The sequence below is a fragment of the Anabrus simplex genome, chromosome 1, assembly GCF_040414725.1.
Source record: "Anabrus simplex isolate iqAnaSimp1 chromosome 1, ASM4041472v1, whole genome shotgun sequence".
NCBI lineage: Eukaryota > Metazoa > Arthropoda > Insecta > Orthoptera > Tettigoniidae > Anabrus > Anabrus simplex.
The window spans coordinates 146,162,467-146,179,246 of record NC_090265.1 but is presented as its reverse complement, the minus strand read 5'-3'; the positions used below and the strand labels follow the sequence as shown (position 1 = coordinate 146,179,246).

The following is a 16,780-nucleotide window of genomic DNA, read 5'->3' as shown; positions in this document are numbered from 1 at the left end:
ATTGCATTGAGGTGAACTTATTTCCTCAACCGTTTCTTCCTTAACGTAATGTAAATTGTCTCCTTCTATAAGTCACCTCTTTAGTATGGGATTAGCCCTTGCATTTGAGGCCTAGTGCCAAGTAGGTTTTAAATAAAGTATATTAGGAGTGCAAGAACGCCTCCGCTCCAGTTGGTATTTTAGAGGCCATGTAATATTTCTGTTTCTTCTCTGAATAGGCCTCAGTAGGTTGGGTATTTTTACCCCTGTGTATGTGTCCTTGGGGGACAGCTTGAAGGTGGAATTTGGTGTGGCCTTTGATAGGCTTGAACTTAAGAGCGGGTCGCTCTTTCTTAAAATTTGTTTATGCGTGCCTCGAGGAGGCTTTACTGTGTAATTGGGAGCAAGAGCTCCTGGGCATGATTGGGGTCTTCTGCCCCTTTGTTGAATCTTGTATAGCGTAAGGTTGGGCTTATTGCTCAAGAATTATGTGTCTGGCTCTCTGAGCCCAAATCCTGTAACTCTGTAATTGTACATTCTCGATTGGTTGCTTCGCTACTCTGTACTTGCCATTCTTGTTATTTCTTAATCTTGGAAAGAAAATATAACCTTGCTAAATTTTATCTTAACTTTAATTTCGTATTTTGAGACCTGTTCACCCCCGCACCTTTTTTCACCTCTTCAAATCCACGACACTCCGTAATAATAATAATAATAATAATAATAATAATAATAATAATAATAATAATAAAAGTGAATCTTGTCTTAAATCAATTGCTTAGTGCCAAAGTAGACCGAAATTGTAAAAGCTTATGCATTAACCATAAATATCGCTAACGGTAGTGTAACACGTGAAATTAAGTTACAATAATAATAATAATAATAATAATAATAATAATAATAATAATAATAATAATAATAATAATATGAAGAGGAATAATAGGAAGAATTTATTCGATTAATTTGAGAATAATTATGGCGAGATCAAGATAAAATATTAAATCCATGATGAATAAGTGATGCGATAATGATAATCTCCACTGATGAAAATAATAATAATAATAATAATAATAATAATAATAATAATAATAATAATAATAATAAGTTGAAGATGCAGAAAAAGAACTTGCAATAGTATTTTGAGAACAATAATAATTGATGAAAGGAAATGAATATATCTAAGGGACGATGATTCAGTGTTACGAGTATAATAATAATAATAATAATAATAATAATAATAATAATAATAATAATAATAATAATAATAATAATAATAATGTGTTATGAAACTGATCATTAACTTGTGCGGATTAATTACGAGGGAAAACGACCCTTCGTTTGTAACGTCGGCAAAGGATAGTATAAAGTCATCCCGGATGATAAATGATAATAATCAAAAATAGGATGATAATTGAAATTAATGATAATAATAAAATAATTGATGGTAATCACAGAATATGATAATGATCAGATAAAGAATGATAATGATAATTATTTAATAATCATAGGAAGATATGAAAGGGGCACTCGTCCTGTGTCGAACTGGTCGGAACCAGATGTTGGGTTTCCACGTGGGAGATTGTTGGCGGTAGGTGCGAAATAGCCCACGGACGGCACATGTCTTCATTGTCAGAGCATAGTAATGAACCTTTCCGTACGTCTTGTCATATTGACAAATGTAAATATTGAGATAAGCTTTGAGTTAAGGGAGCTACACCTGGCATGTTTGTGAATCTGGAAATATAGGCTAGAGTTTGTCCGTACAATAAATTCGCGTTTTCGATAGGATAACGTTTCCACGGTGGGGGTCCGGCGCACTAGAATGTACATACCGGAAGTTACTAATGCCCAACGGAACGGGGAGATGACAGTAAATAGTTACTCTCATGCCTTCGTCTCCGAAAGAAGATCTCCAGCGGTGAAACGTCCACTCATACGGATGTGGATTCCATCCCCAGTAACCAATGGGGCGAATTCACCAAATATTTTACACTACCAGAGTAGTGAGGTAATCCAAGTATTATGTCATTTCTTTTTCAGGATGGAAGTTTCCCAATGTAATAATTGTCATCATGTGCAGTTTGCAAAATAAGTCAATAAATTGCTCCTCATTGCAATTTCAATAGGAAACAGTTTCCATATCTTTTATTGTAGTTAGTCCAGCATGCCCATGAAATCTAAGTTGTCACTTCCCAGTCCTGTTGTAGAGTCTATAATTTGTATCCATGAACGAGCCGTCCTCCTTTACCTTAATTTGCACGCCCCGTTCATCCCTGCGTTCATTTGGTGCGCCTATGGTATATATATATTTTTTGTTATTGATTTTTTTTATCGTTTACGAACTGATCACCCCTGAGATTAAGGCTAGTCTGGGACACAGGAAGTGAGCGGGTGCAATATATATAGATTAGGTGTGTTGTAGTCGAAAGTAGATTCAGTTCAATTTTCGTTTGTTTATGTCAATATCAGCGGAAAGCGACTTAGCAGAATTTCTGGAAAATCTGTATTTAAGTGCAGGGATAGCCGGAATGTTCTCGAGGCTATATATTATTCGATTACTATACAGTGACGTAACAGATTTAAGGAGACAAAAACAGGAAATGTTAAATTTCTTTGTTAATATTAGCTGTATCGAAAATATTGTGCATAATGAAAGTTGTGCAAAATATTATTTATCTCCCATGAGTCCAATCCCTCATGTACGTCGTGGGAGTGAGGCAATGTTTGGAAGTAGGGGAGCGCCTATAGGAGTGAAGTACAGTAGGAACCTCGTATGCTCCGGGACCACTACTGTAGCTGTGAAGGCCTTTCAGGAACCCTGAAAATGGCGATTAACGGGGCTCTGATGAAGCTGCTGCCTTGTAGTATATGAAGTTGGTTTTCCAAAGACTAAGGGAAGGAACCCTGAGAGAATATCAGCACGCTTAAATGCTATGGGAGGCAGCCCCTCCACTGAGCTTTGGTGCTGTTGGTTAATAGAATACTCCCGTCTCCCAGTTCCGGTTCGCCTGAAACTGGAAAGAGAGCATTCGTTTATTGCAATTCATTAAATTCGATACATGACTTACATTTCCATCTCACAATTATTTGACTATTACTATGCTAAATATAATTTATTTTGTCTTCGACGTTAACAATATTGTATATTCTAGGACAACATGTATCTTCGTCTTCCTTAGCAATTTATATATTACTACATTTAAAATAAAAAGGTGAAGTTCAAATGGCAAAATTAAATGAAATAAGGATGTACGGCATACTGGCACCCTGGCGCAAGGCCACCCATATGGAAGACAGTACCCTCCTTCACCTCACCTGACTGACACAGCAAGTCATAACATTCCACATCTACCTCTCCTCACACGATCCACTACTACTTTCTGCACAGTCATCATGTTACATCACTGCTGAGATTGTGTCTTACATTATCTTCATGTTTCTACTTTGTGTATTGTTCTGCTTTCATGTTACCTCTCAATACTCACTATACCATCATTATCTAACTTCTTGCCATATTACCAAACCCGTAGTTTATCTCCCTTCTGTCCCCCACTTTGTACACATACATTAAATTATTTAACCATCTTTGGCGACACTTACTCTTAGCAACAATCACTCAAAATACAGACACACACCAACAAATCAACCTCTTATACTAATAACAACTCCACTCCGTTACCTTCCAACTTATATATGATTTACAAACATTTCCACTTATAGTTCAAATCTACTTAAGTATAATCAGAACTCAAAATCATCCTTAATCATGAGATTCACTATACGTCTAAAAAAAACATTAACAAGCACACTCCACCACCTACTAATTTCTACACAATCTTTACAAACCAGACCATCCTTCATAATTTATAATCACTCCAGATAACACCCGGCCAACTCCACTCTCCTTGCAGCTTAATCCTTAAATCTGCTTAGCTATTAATCTCTTTTCATTTATTTCTGCCACATGCTTCTTAAAATACAGAAAACTTAGCTATTTTTCCTGGTGTGCTCGATTCTTTATTTAACAATTTTGCTATTGTATAAAATTCCTTCGCTCTTTCTACTTTTAATTTATATTCATCACCAAAATATTTAGTTCTCAGTGCATTAGTTCCCGTACATGTTCTCAATAGATGAGCCTCTTCCATTATTTCTCCACAGAATAAACAAAGATTTTCATTATGGTTCTCTCTCAGTCCCTTATTTTTATATATATCCCCATTAGCCACCACACCTCTTAGTTCTCTATTTGGGAGTCTTTCTTTTCTTATTGACATATTTTGAATAATTCCGCAAAATTCTGTTAGTGTTCTTTTGGTTTCACATTATGCCCTAATCATCTGTTCTTCTGTGTCCCTCACTCTGATCGTTAATTTCTTGATGAATCTCTTCTGTTTGCTGTCCATCTCTTTATCCCAGTATTCTCCCATTCCTATTCTGTTTAGCATATTTTTCACTTTCGACACCCAATAATCATAATCTAGGTGTTTCATCTGGTGTTGGTATGCTAGGTTCAATATTTCCCTCCCCTCTCCCCTTCTTAATCTTAACCAATATTTTACTACTTTCCTACTTATATCTGCTAGGATGCTGATATCTTCACATAAACTTCTAGCTCCACTATTTGCTGTACATTCTGGTAGACCCATTATTATTTTTCAGAATGTATTACTTATTACATTTAATTCTTTTTTATCTAATTTAATACCCCATATTTCTGCACCATACAGCGATCTTGATATCACAAGAGCATTAAAACATTTTTGTGTAGCTTGTATTCCATATTTGGCATCTTCCTCTGTAAAGACCTTATACTTGAGAGGGCGGCCAGTCCTTTCAATTTGGCACGTCTTATTTGTTCCTTCCCCACCCCGTTCAATGTTATTATGATTCCTAGATATTCTAATTTATTTATAACTTATAATTCTACACCTTCCAACCACCAGCGCCTTTCGTTTCTCTTTAATTTATTTTCTCTTTTACAGACCATTACTTTTGTTTTCTTATTTATTTTCAAATTCCTTGTACTGCAGTATTCGGCCGTTTTCTTGAGACTATTTTGCATACCGGCTGTCGTTAGTGAGAGCAGAAGGATGTCGGCGAAGACTAGGCCAGGAATTTCTTTGTTGTTTAAGCAAGGGCTTGTCCTGTCTTCCTTCCCCTGACAGTCCATTACATCATTAATAAAAAGTAAAAACAAACTTGGTGATAGTTTACATCCCTGCTTAAGTCCAATATTCGAGTGTATCCTGCCTACCATTAGATCTTCCTTAACTTTGATCGAGCATATCACTTTTGCATACAATTCTTCTATGGCTTTCATCATTTTATTTGACATACGTATTCCAGCCAGCTTCGCAACGACAGCCCGTCTGCTAACCGAATCGAAGGCTTTTTGCAGATTTATTGCTGCCATATATAATCTACCTCCTTTCCTCCTTATGTATTTATCTATTATTGTTTTAATGTCCGCCTCCGTAGCGTAACGGTTAGTGTTATTAGCTGCCGTCCTCGGGGGCCCGGGTTCGATTCCCGGTACTGCCAGAAATTTAAGAATGGCAGGAGGGCTGGTATGTGGTTGAAATGGTACATGCCGCTCACCTCCAATGGGGGTGTGCCTAAAAAGAGCTGCACCATCTCAGGATGAGGACACGAGTTTACTTATTGTTTTAATTATAAATATATTGTTTGTAGTTCTCATTCCTTTCCTGAATCCTGACTGGTACACCGAGAGTATAGAAATCTTCTGCCCATTTCATAATTCCCTTTGCTAAAATACCGGCGTAAATCATACTGAGTGTATCCAACAAGGTAATGCCCCTATAGTTGTTTGTGTTCGACCTTTCCCCCTTTCTTTCATATATCGGGCAAATTACTCCTTCTTGCCAACATCTTGGGATTCTTCTGCTATCAAAGATTTTGTTAAATATTTTAGTTATGGTATTATTTCTAGCATCTGGCTGTTATTCCCTATCTCTTTCCAAAATTCATACGTAATTCCATTGGCAGCACCTGATTTTCCTCCCTTCCCTTTTTTCAATGTGTCTAGCACCTCATCTGTGGTTATTATATCGTCTAGTACAGGCAGAGTAAACTCCACATGTCTCAGTATACTAGTCTCATATTTCTTCCTTTCCCATGTGCCTTTCCCCCCTCATAACCCCTTAAAATACGTTAGACACTCCTCATTGCCTCTGCTTACTTGATTACAGCTTTTATAATCTTTACATATTATGCTAATTCTTTTCCATGCTTCCTTAGTTTCATTTTCTTTACAGTACTTATGTAATAATTTTGCCTCTTTGGCCTGCCAGTTCCTTTTGTTTTCGCTCATTAAATCTGTGTATTCCTTCCTCTTTTTACAAAAATCTGCTCGTAAATCCTGAGATCCCTCATTTCGGTACATTTTCAATGCCATCATCATTTGATTTTTTTTATTTTCTTTATACTCATCAGTATACCATACATTTTGTTTATATTGCCTTTTCTTACTCACAACCAGTTTTTTACCAGCTACCTCTATTGCTTTCAAGCATTCTTATTGCTTCATCTATGTTATTATCCTCTATCATATACTCAATACCTATCCTCAAAATTTCAAAAGTTTTACCCTTATAGTAGTCCCTAAATTCATCTCTCTGTTCCTCACTCCACCTGTATCTCTTACTAATTTTCTCTGTTCATAGTTATAATATTGTTTTCCTTCTTGTTTACCTTCGTCTCTCAGTAATCGAATAGCAACTGGTAAATGATGAGACGCTGTCCAATTTTTTACCTGAATGTCCTTAACATAGGTTAAAGCCTTCCTAGATGCCAACACCAAGTCTATAACACTCCCTCCTGACTCGACTGTGTATGTTAAGTTGCCTGATTCGTCCCCTGACCAGCCCCCATTCAAAATGTATAATTCCTCTATCGCACACATTTCCAGTAATTTCTCTCCATTTTTGTTACACTCTTTGTCTTTGCTTCTTGTTCTTTCTATTAATATTTCATCAATTTCTTTATCGTATGATGGATTATTTACGCCAACTCTTGCGTTGAAATCACACATTATAATTAATCCCCCTGCTTCATTTCCTAATTTAATCTGGTTTACAACATCAATAAGCTCTTCAAAGAAGTTTTTCTTCTCAAACGGGGACCCCGATGGATGGTTCTAACCAAAACCAATGTAAAACTCTCTCCCACTCTGATTTCCTTTCTTTACTTTTACCCAAATCATTTCTTCACATCCCGATTCCCATTTTTCTACCTGCTTGCATATTTCGTTTTTACGATCGCTGATATCCCTCTCGGGTAACGCCCTTTCAGACTCCTTTTATGTTTCTTTCTACTCCAGACCTTAAAACCCGGTATTTGCACATTGTGGCCAGGAGGTTTGCACATTTTGGCCAGGAGGTAGCCAAGTCTCTACTATCCCAATAATCTCACTATCTCGCATTAGATCTATAAATTCATCATTTCCCAGTTTGCTCAATATACCCTCGATATTTATTAATCTCACGACCCAGTCTAGTTATTTGTTCGTGGATATATCTGATGTCGCCAAGGCCTTACTTCTCGTCATTCGTGCTTTTGCTAACTGTATAATGGATCCACTTGGGGTGCTAACTATTTCCTCTAGCAACTCCCTAGCTTCCTCACACCTTGTCAACCCATTTTTAGCCCAAATGTCTTTCAAATTTAACGCTGGCTTACGTTTCTTTTCTTCTTTTCTCGCTGGGTTGTCTTGCCTCCTAGGGACAATCTCTTCTTCTTGAGTTGGTTTCCTGGGGTGGTGATACCTGATTTCGAGCGCCGCGTCATGCAGTTCACTGTCCCTGCTTTGTTGATTGCCACACACCTGCTGACTCGGATCTGTTGTCGTCACTCCCTAGTCCACTGGCCTTCCGCATAGCTGACACATCAGGGTAATGCTCTAGCTCATGTAGCTGATTAACAGCCCATATCTGGCTCCAAGAATCGCCCGCTGTTATAAGCCTGTTTCCACGGATAAATGCTTTTAGCCCCGAATGCCGCGCATTTCCTTGATGAAAACGTAATGCTCGCATATTTTCCATTTCTCCTTAGTCCAATTCTTTTTTAATCCATATTGTTGTGCCTTTCAAGGTCTTCGCACTATCCAAAAATTTTCGAGCCCTGAAACTAGATACCGTACTGTCCCCTTTTCCGGGGTCGCTCAGTGGGCGGAGCGAGAGTCCGAAAGGGTGGAACGTTTGCAGAGCCAACTTTACTGTTTCGGGACAGACCTTATGAAATTTATAATTTGCAGGGCTATAGGTGACTGGATAGGTGACACAGCATAATAAAAAATCGGAACAAAAATAACAATAACATTTATTAAATAAACATCAGTCGGGACATGCAGATGAGAAAAGGAAAAGAACTATTTACACCAATTCAACTCAAATTGACTGCTTCTGATCTGTAATGTGAACATATGTACACTGCATGCTTATGGGTTCCATTCGTTACGACCCATCTTCACCTTGTCCGAAACCATGCTTCTGGTCAAAATCGTCGATTTACGGAACTGTAACATTGAACCAATCTTAATGTTCGCGAAAATGTCGGTATGGCCAATATTACTACATTAGATCATTACAATATACAATATTCCCTTGACGAATAAATTCTTTACCAATTTTACTGCTCCTTTATACAAGTTCTGGGCTGATCCCCATCAATTAATTCACTAATTCACCATGACTCTTTGGAAAATTAATTGATTAATTCTCTAGACATTTCCTTTAAAAATCTTTGGCAAATCCTTGCAACATTTCCATTGTGAAATTCATTCACAAATACTTAGACAATTCGCTTACAAATACTTGGAAAATCTTTGAACATTATCGTAAGTAAATCCTTTTAACATTTACTTGGAAAATTATTTTAACATTTCATTGGAAAATTCTTTAGCAAGTTTCCCCTCCTGCTCAGATTACGTTCGACTGTATTCTTTTATTAAAAATTTTAAACAATCATTCACTCACTAAATTACTGTGGATAGATAGCAGAGTATCACGTAGTGAAACGCGCAACAAGCGGAATCAAAACTCCACATGACCATAAACCACATGAAAACTCACCAAAAGAAATGTCACTGTTGAAACACATGGATAAACTGTCACACAATTACACAAAATATCCCAATTATTTATCAGCAGATTTAATCATGATTATCATCATTATTATATTACTATTATGTCTCCCTTCAGAATTAGGTTGAAGACCCTCGCATTATTTGCAGATAATAGCAATGAATCACCATGACATGCGATGAATGACCAAAATAGGATGAATAAAAAACAATCATCACCCCCATCAGTTAGGGATACATCGAAGAATGCACTCATATAGCCTCATGGAAAAAGTTACTAAGTCTTTACTTTACACAATACAAGTTGTTGAGCCAAAATTTATTATTATTCCCAGAATAATTAACCATATCACCATAAATTACGATACCCTTACGACTAATATGTACCCTAGCGGTCATCGTGTTGTCTATTATTATCATAAAAATGAATAATCACAATCGTCGCTCTCATTTAACTCTCAACAACCACTTTAAATTGTTACGACTCATTATTATTATATCCATGATTATTATTCTCGAACGCATCATCTCGATGAGCTGCCTACTGTCCACAGCTATCACCTTCCTTTCTAAGGTCAGAATTACTTCACAAGTCATTTTCTACCAATGCTTCGATTAAATCATTGCTTTAATATAATCCGATAATTTATTATTATCATCATGATTTTTAATGAAGTCCTACATTATTATTATTATTATTATTATTATTATTATTATTATTATTATTATTATTATTATTATTATTATTAGCCTTTATTTCCCCTAATCCTTTTTTGAAGACCTTAATTATACACGTAACCTCGTGAAATTCACTAACAAATGGGGTTATCAATCACTGAATCAACACAACATTATTCCAAGAAATCAACAAAACGAAATCAGTGAATCAATAAATCAATGACTACTCTACCATCACCACAATTTAAATACTACATCTCTAAATCTAACGTTTCGTTATATAAGAATACAATCCAACTAGCAATCTACCGAAAGAAAGGAAAATGTGAAAAAAGTACCGTACTTATTATTCCGATGTAAATCTCCGGCGTCTTGAATATAGGTGTAGATGTAGGTTCCTCCTCTGGATTATGGCGGATGGTAGTGAACAAATTCATCGTGCTGGCTCACACACTTCGGCTTAACACATCAGAATTCCTGTGTAGTCAAATAGTGTAGACTCACTCCAGCGGTGTTTTAGAGTTCCCCAGGATTACCTTATTGGTCGGTCCATGATGACAACTGGCCGTCGTTGATGTTGCTGAAACTAAAATTTTATGTTAAAATTCGATCCACACACGTTGTAGACTAATAGTTAGCCTTACAATACTTAACTGGCGTACAGTGTGGTTCAACCCTACAATAAAGCTTCAAATCTTGACCTTATTTACCAGTTTACAACACTTCATTGAGTTGTCGTAATCTCAAATATTCCACTATATTACTGTTGAAAACGATGTTCCTCGGCCAGATTTACTCTCGAAGCTTCCATTTCAATGATTATCTTCCCTCGTAATACCTAATAGAACGTTCCATAAGTTTCTGCGGCAAAACTCGACGTAACGTCTTGCAGTGACTGTCCGTGGTTTGGAATCTTTCACCCAGGCAAATGTATTGCAATGAGATATCGTACTAGGCTGATCCGTCTGTACAGAAAATTAAATTAGCACACTCGAATACCATAACATCGTACAGTACCATCTCATAGTCAAGTAAGTTCTTCGACAGCTTTAGCATTGACTATCGTACTCCATCTGTCTCTCAGTCTCACTAGAAAAACACTGTTCGTCTTCCTTCCAGAATGACTCTCTGACTATAGAACGGCTTCACTAATTCTCATTGGTCGACAGCTATTCTGCGACGTGATTCGTTATTCCATATTTGGTGCAGATTTTTCTGGAATATCTTTCCCCTTCGTCTCCGGCATTCGCTATGTGACGTAAACCTTATGATGTATGATGTCCTCGACCGCCTGACACAGTTTTAACTCTCCCGCAGCGGAACGGCCTGGTAACCAGCTGATGCTCGTTCGTGCGTAGACCCGTGTTACATTACAAGAATTGAACAAACCTCTCTAAATCCATTAAAATACCATTTGGATGGGTACAATACATACTTTCACTGGTCTTCTTCTCATGTTCTTCCCTAATCTAAAGGCATTATCGATATCGCTCTCGTTGCACTCGACCTTCAGATTCTCCCTGATTAAGGAAAGTGTTCTAACATATCATTAAAGTTCTCTTTTTCTGTTTCTACCAGCCCGTAGATTATTATCTTTCTCTTCCTATCTTTCTTCTCTCGTGTCTTTTCCTTTTCTTCGAGGTTCCTTAACCTTTCTTCTATCTCCAGGATTTTGGTCCTCATTTCATCTATCTCTTTTTTGTTCTGCAATTCGCTCTCTTTGATATCCTTGAATTATGTTTGTATGAAGGTCTGCAAATCCTTGAATTCATTTTTTGTTGTGTTAATATTTCCTTGGTCTTCTCCGCTTGGCATTCTTGCATGACCTCCTTGAGCTTCTCAGTATCTTCCCATGACAGCCCAGGGCCAGGATTTAACTCCACTCCACCGATCGCTAGTAGCGCCATCACCACCACGAATGAAAATACTATTTGCGTGATGTTGAAACTGTTTTTTAACATTTGAGTTGATTTCACTTTCCATCTGCCCTGCCATCTGCCAATAGCACACCTGTATTGATCAATTGAAACTCCCATGTTCGCACACTCCTATACTTTTCACGCTCAGCAGTACGTCCTTTCACCTCACAAGCTGAATTGCAACTGTTGGCTAATAACTTGGACACTGGAGAATGAAACATTACAGCACACCTGACGGTTATCTCGATGAAAAATTTTGGAATGCAAACACGGACGTGAATTTTTTTGGAATGTACGGACAGTGTGGAAAGTTGGAACACGTTTCAAGGGAAATGGACCGCTATAAGATGATGATTCCCGGACTCAGTGAAACACAGTGGAATGTATTCGGAGAGCACCAACTGAGAGACGGTAAAACGTGGTTATATTATGGAATGGAAAAGATGGTGACCATCAAGGCGGAGTGGGATTGTTGCTGACAAGAGAAGCGCGAAGCAGCCTTCTAGACTGCAGGGAAATGATAACCTTCCTGAGCATGAGTGATTTGATGCTGAAATTTAAGCAGAAATAAGAAAAGGCTTTGGCTATCGAATAATAGCTGGAAGAAGATACATGAAAAAATAGAAATCAAAGCAGAGTTAAACATACCGCAAAGATGAAATGAAGTAGAAAAGCTTGATTGGATTATTACATGTAATTAAATCAAGAACACGTAAGAAAGAAAGCTGCAAAGATGATTGAAGGAACCAGGTGAACAGTCCAGCGTTGAGGGCACAGGAGGCAGCACTCAGGAGGATTCAAAGGAGCTATACGACATCCCAAAGCAGTTGTCTCGAGCGAAAAGCGTAGAAGCGTAGGAATAAGCTCAAGAACAAGTGGAAAGACGGAATGGTCATTTGAGGGAGGTGCTGAACAGAGTTATTGTACGGGAGGATCAGATTGAGAGAGTCTATCAGAGGTCCCAGAACTACGAGCGAGTATCAACCCGCCGACGAAGAGCGAGATCATAAAATCACTGAAGAGCTGCAAGACAGGAACATCTGGCATGGCACATCTGACGAAGGTTCGGAAATCAGACCACGAGACGACTGCTATGATGCTGCTGCCTTTTTTTTTTTTTTTGAAGACGTACGGAAGACAGGACTAAAAGAAAGGTATTTTAATAAAACTATCGAAGAAGGAGGATCTGACATGTTGTATCAACTGTCTGTACTAAAAAATGTATTTTCCAGAAATATACCGAATATACCCGTAAGAGCGCCTGCCACCGGAGGAGTGAAGAAGCCTCATCGTTACAGGCCCGGTACCGTGACACTGCGTGAGATCAGACGCTACCAGAAGAGCACCGAATCGACTCAGAGAACCATTACATGCCAAGATTAGGAAAGAGCAGATAGGTTTCAAAGAACCCGATCCTGTACAGACCGAATGAATAGCTTAATAATCATAGCAGTCCATGGAATATCAGACTGCACTGTACTTAGTATTTTTACTTCGATAAAGCCGTTGATAGTGTACAGCGTCAATCAATCTGGCGAGCGATGCATGCTTGTGAGATACCACTGGAAATCGCTATCACGGTAAGCATGTTCTACAGAGGTTATACCTGTCCGATGAAACATGATGAAAACCTCTCTGATTCCTTCTAAATAGAGCCAGGAGTGAGATGAGTATGTCTGCTTTCGCCTTTCCTGCTGACACTAGATCAGGTCATGGGAAAGGTTGTTGTAGGGTAGCCGAGAGGAATACAGTGGAACGTGACTGAACGTCTGGAAGACCTGAACTTTGTGGATAAGGTTCCGTTAATTCACACATATTTCCGAGATGATGAAAGACCTTGAAACGGAAGCTCATAGGGTGGGAGTCAAAATAAACGTTGCCAAGAATAAGGAGCTAAGTGAATACGTCAGGAATACGAACCCACTGGCACTAGAAAATAAGATACAGCGAATTCACTACTTCTGGAAGACGAGAAAGTTGAACACCTTTGAGTCGAACGTGAAATCTACTACGGGTACGAGACATGGAAGGTAAATGGATATATGTATCACACGTTTGGCCTGACAATATGTCGAATTGAGAATTGTGAGAGCGCATCAAACAACGCATCCCTGATGTCCAATTAAGATAACATAAATGGAAACGGAATGCGCCGAAGTCCTGAAAGCATACCAAAACAGAATCTTGTATGGAATACCCAGGGGGTAGAAGATGAGGGAGACCAAGAACAACGCGGCGTCGAACAGTGGAAGTAGAGGCGGCGACGGTTGTGGAGGAAGATCAAGACAGTATCAGAAAATTGAGTCAGATAGAGAGCTCTTGTTTGTGCACTATGCTCCACCCATGACTGGCAGGAATCAAGTCAAGTAAGTCAAAATATTATTTCCCGTCTCTTATTCATGAATTTAGATGTTTATTACTGAGTCATGAGTGACGAGCAGTATCACTGATGTGGAAATATTGTTGAGTTGTCGTAGTTATAGTTGTTAGCTCCTATTGATCAGGAAAATAATTAAAATAACATTCGAAATCAGAAAAACGTGAAGGAACGATCACTCAAAGGAGAGGAAAACGGAAGGTTGGTTGAATGTCATAATATCGCAGAGGCGAAAGAAAACAAAATGCGATGGCCTACCATGTCCTAGCCCCTAAAACTTCGATGATACTAGCAGATGTACTCGTGCTTCGTTACGGTATTTACATCGTATACGGATTTCTGAGTAAATTACTGCACACGCAGTGAATAAGGTTTTATTAAATTGAATGTATCTTAGCGTTATCCGAGAAACACCAAGGGGAAGTCCCAATACGTTGTTCTTGGTATAAGCTGCGCGTTAGGGAGTTCTGATAGTAATGGCAGACCACGTTTTCTACTGCCATTCACAATCTACTTGGAGAATTCATTACAACGACAGGCCCCTCTTTCTAATACAATTCACAGTCGAGTAGGGGAGTTTGGATTGTAATGGCAGGCACACTTGCCTACTGCCAGTCACTATCGAGATTGGAAGTTTAGATTTTAATGGCAGGCCTTCTTGCATACTGCACGGCCTGTGCGTGGGGGCGGCAGAATAACACCCACGGTATCCCCTGCCTGTCTTTAGGGGCCCCAAGGGTTCTGAACTTTGTAGCGTGGGTTAGCGACCATGGGGCCATTAGCTGAGTCCTGGCATTGCTTCCACTTCCGCCAGGATCCTCACTTTCATGTATCCTGCCCAACCTTCCTTGGTTAACTCGTGTTCTTTTCCGACCCCGACGGTATTAGAGCACTCGAGGCCTAGGGAGTCTTTCATTTTCATGCCCTTCGTGGTCCTTGTCTCTCTTTGGTCGATACCTTCATTTTTCGAAGTGTCGGATCCTTTCCATTTTTTCTCTCTGGTGTTATATAGAGAATGGTTGCCAAGTTGTACCTCTTCTTAAAACAATAATCACCACCACCACTCTTGCATACTGCCACTCACAATCGAGTTGGTGTGGTTTCATTATAATAGCAGGCTCACTTGCGTGCTACCAGTTACAATAGAATTGGGGTGTCTTTATAATGAGAGGGACAATTTACTATTGCTCGTCACAGACGAGCTGGGAATACTCATTATAACGGCAGGTCATCTTTCCTACTGCCAGTCACATTCGTGTTGGAGGGTTTCGATTATAATAGCAGGCCACCTTGCCTACTGCCAGTCACAATCTAGTTGTTTATAATAGCGTCAGACTTGTCTGCGGGTGGATACAATCTGTTGGGGGAGTTTTGACCAAAACTGCGGGCTCCGTTCCCTAACGGCAGTAAATCGAGACGGGCATTTTTCATAAAAATTGCAGGCCCTCTTTCCTACTGCCATTCACAGTCGATGAGTCCGGCTCCATGGCGAAATGGTTAGCGTACTGGCCTTTGGTCACAGGGGTCCCGGGTTCTATTCCAGGAAGGTCGGGAACTGTAACCATCATTGGTTAATTTCGCTGGCACGTGGGCTTGGTGTATGTGTCGTAGTCTCTTCATCATCATTTCATTCTCAACACGACGCGCAGGTCGCCTACGAGCGTCAAATAAAAACCTTCACCTGACGAATCGAACAAGTCCTCGGACACTCCCGGCACTAAAGGCCATACGCCATTTCATTACAGTCGAGAAGAGAAGTTTTGATTACAATGTATGATCCCTCCCCTTCTGACTGTCACTATCGATTTGGAGAGTTTTTATGGTGGTAATCCCTCCCCATTTCTAGAACGCTTAATGTACAGTACAGTACAGAATATGTACCTACAGCGTGATTCAGCCGCCCCTTTCAGTGTAGTTTTATGCAACCCACAATATGAATTCCGTCCTGAAAACATCTGCCCTGCCGGTATTCTCAGACAACACAACCGGATATCTTGGTATTTACCACCCCACCATGATATGACGCCGTAATGTTATACTCGTATTAAACACTGGAAGACATGCGTGTGCCTTCTAGATCATAAGAACCTGACACGCCGGCGAAACACTAAATTGATATTGTGTTCGCTGTAAACCTAACTATTGCTATGACCTGCCCGGTGTGCCGCACGGAACCGTAGAGAAGTTGGTAAAGGTGTGGCGGAGTGGGCTTGCATGTCAGGTGGGAGGTTCGAGTCCAGAGTGAAGATTACAAATGTTTGAAATATTTGTTTAATACGTACCGCACGCAGTGTAAGTTCAGTACCCGCTTTCATGCAAATTGTGTGTGAATGAATGTGTTTTTGGCCCTAGGAAGGGCCGATTAGTTAGCAGGTCGGACGCATACAGGTCGGAAATAATAGGAACACAACTGCCCTGACAACGTTTTATCGCAGCAAATGCTCGATGTGATGACCGTTTTGATTTATGCACATTCGGGCCCGGTGTCCAATAGATCGTCTTGCGCGCTGAAGCATTCCAGGTGTAATTGCTTCGCACGCGTCCGTGATGAGTTGCCGGAGCTGGTTGGGGTTTTCCGAGTGTAAACGATGTTCTTCAAATGTCCCCCTCAAGAAGAATTCTAACGGCGGTAAATCCGGTGATATGGCGGGCCAAGAAACAGGGCCTCCTTGTCCTATCCATTTTCTGACAGTTCCTCGTTGAGATGGTCACGAACGGGCAAAG

At 39.4% G+C, this 16,780-nt stretch overlaps 1 long non-coding RNA gene across 1 annotated transcript in view; it reads left to right on the top strand.

The window, feature by feature from the left end:
* Positions 1 to 16,780, top strand: part of LOC136885136 (uncharacterized) — a 190,596-nt gene that overhangs the window by 120,706 nt on the left and 53,110 nt on the right. The gene's annotated exons all lie outside the window — the stretch shown is intronic.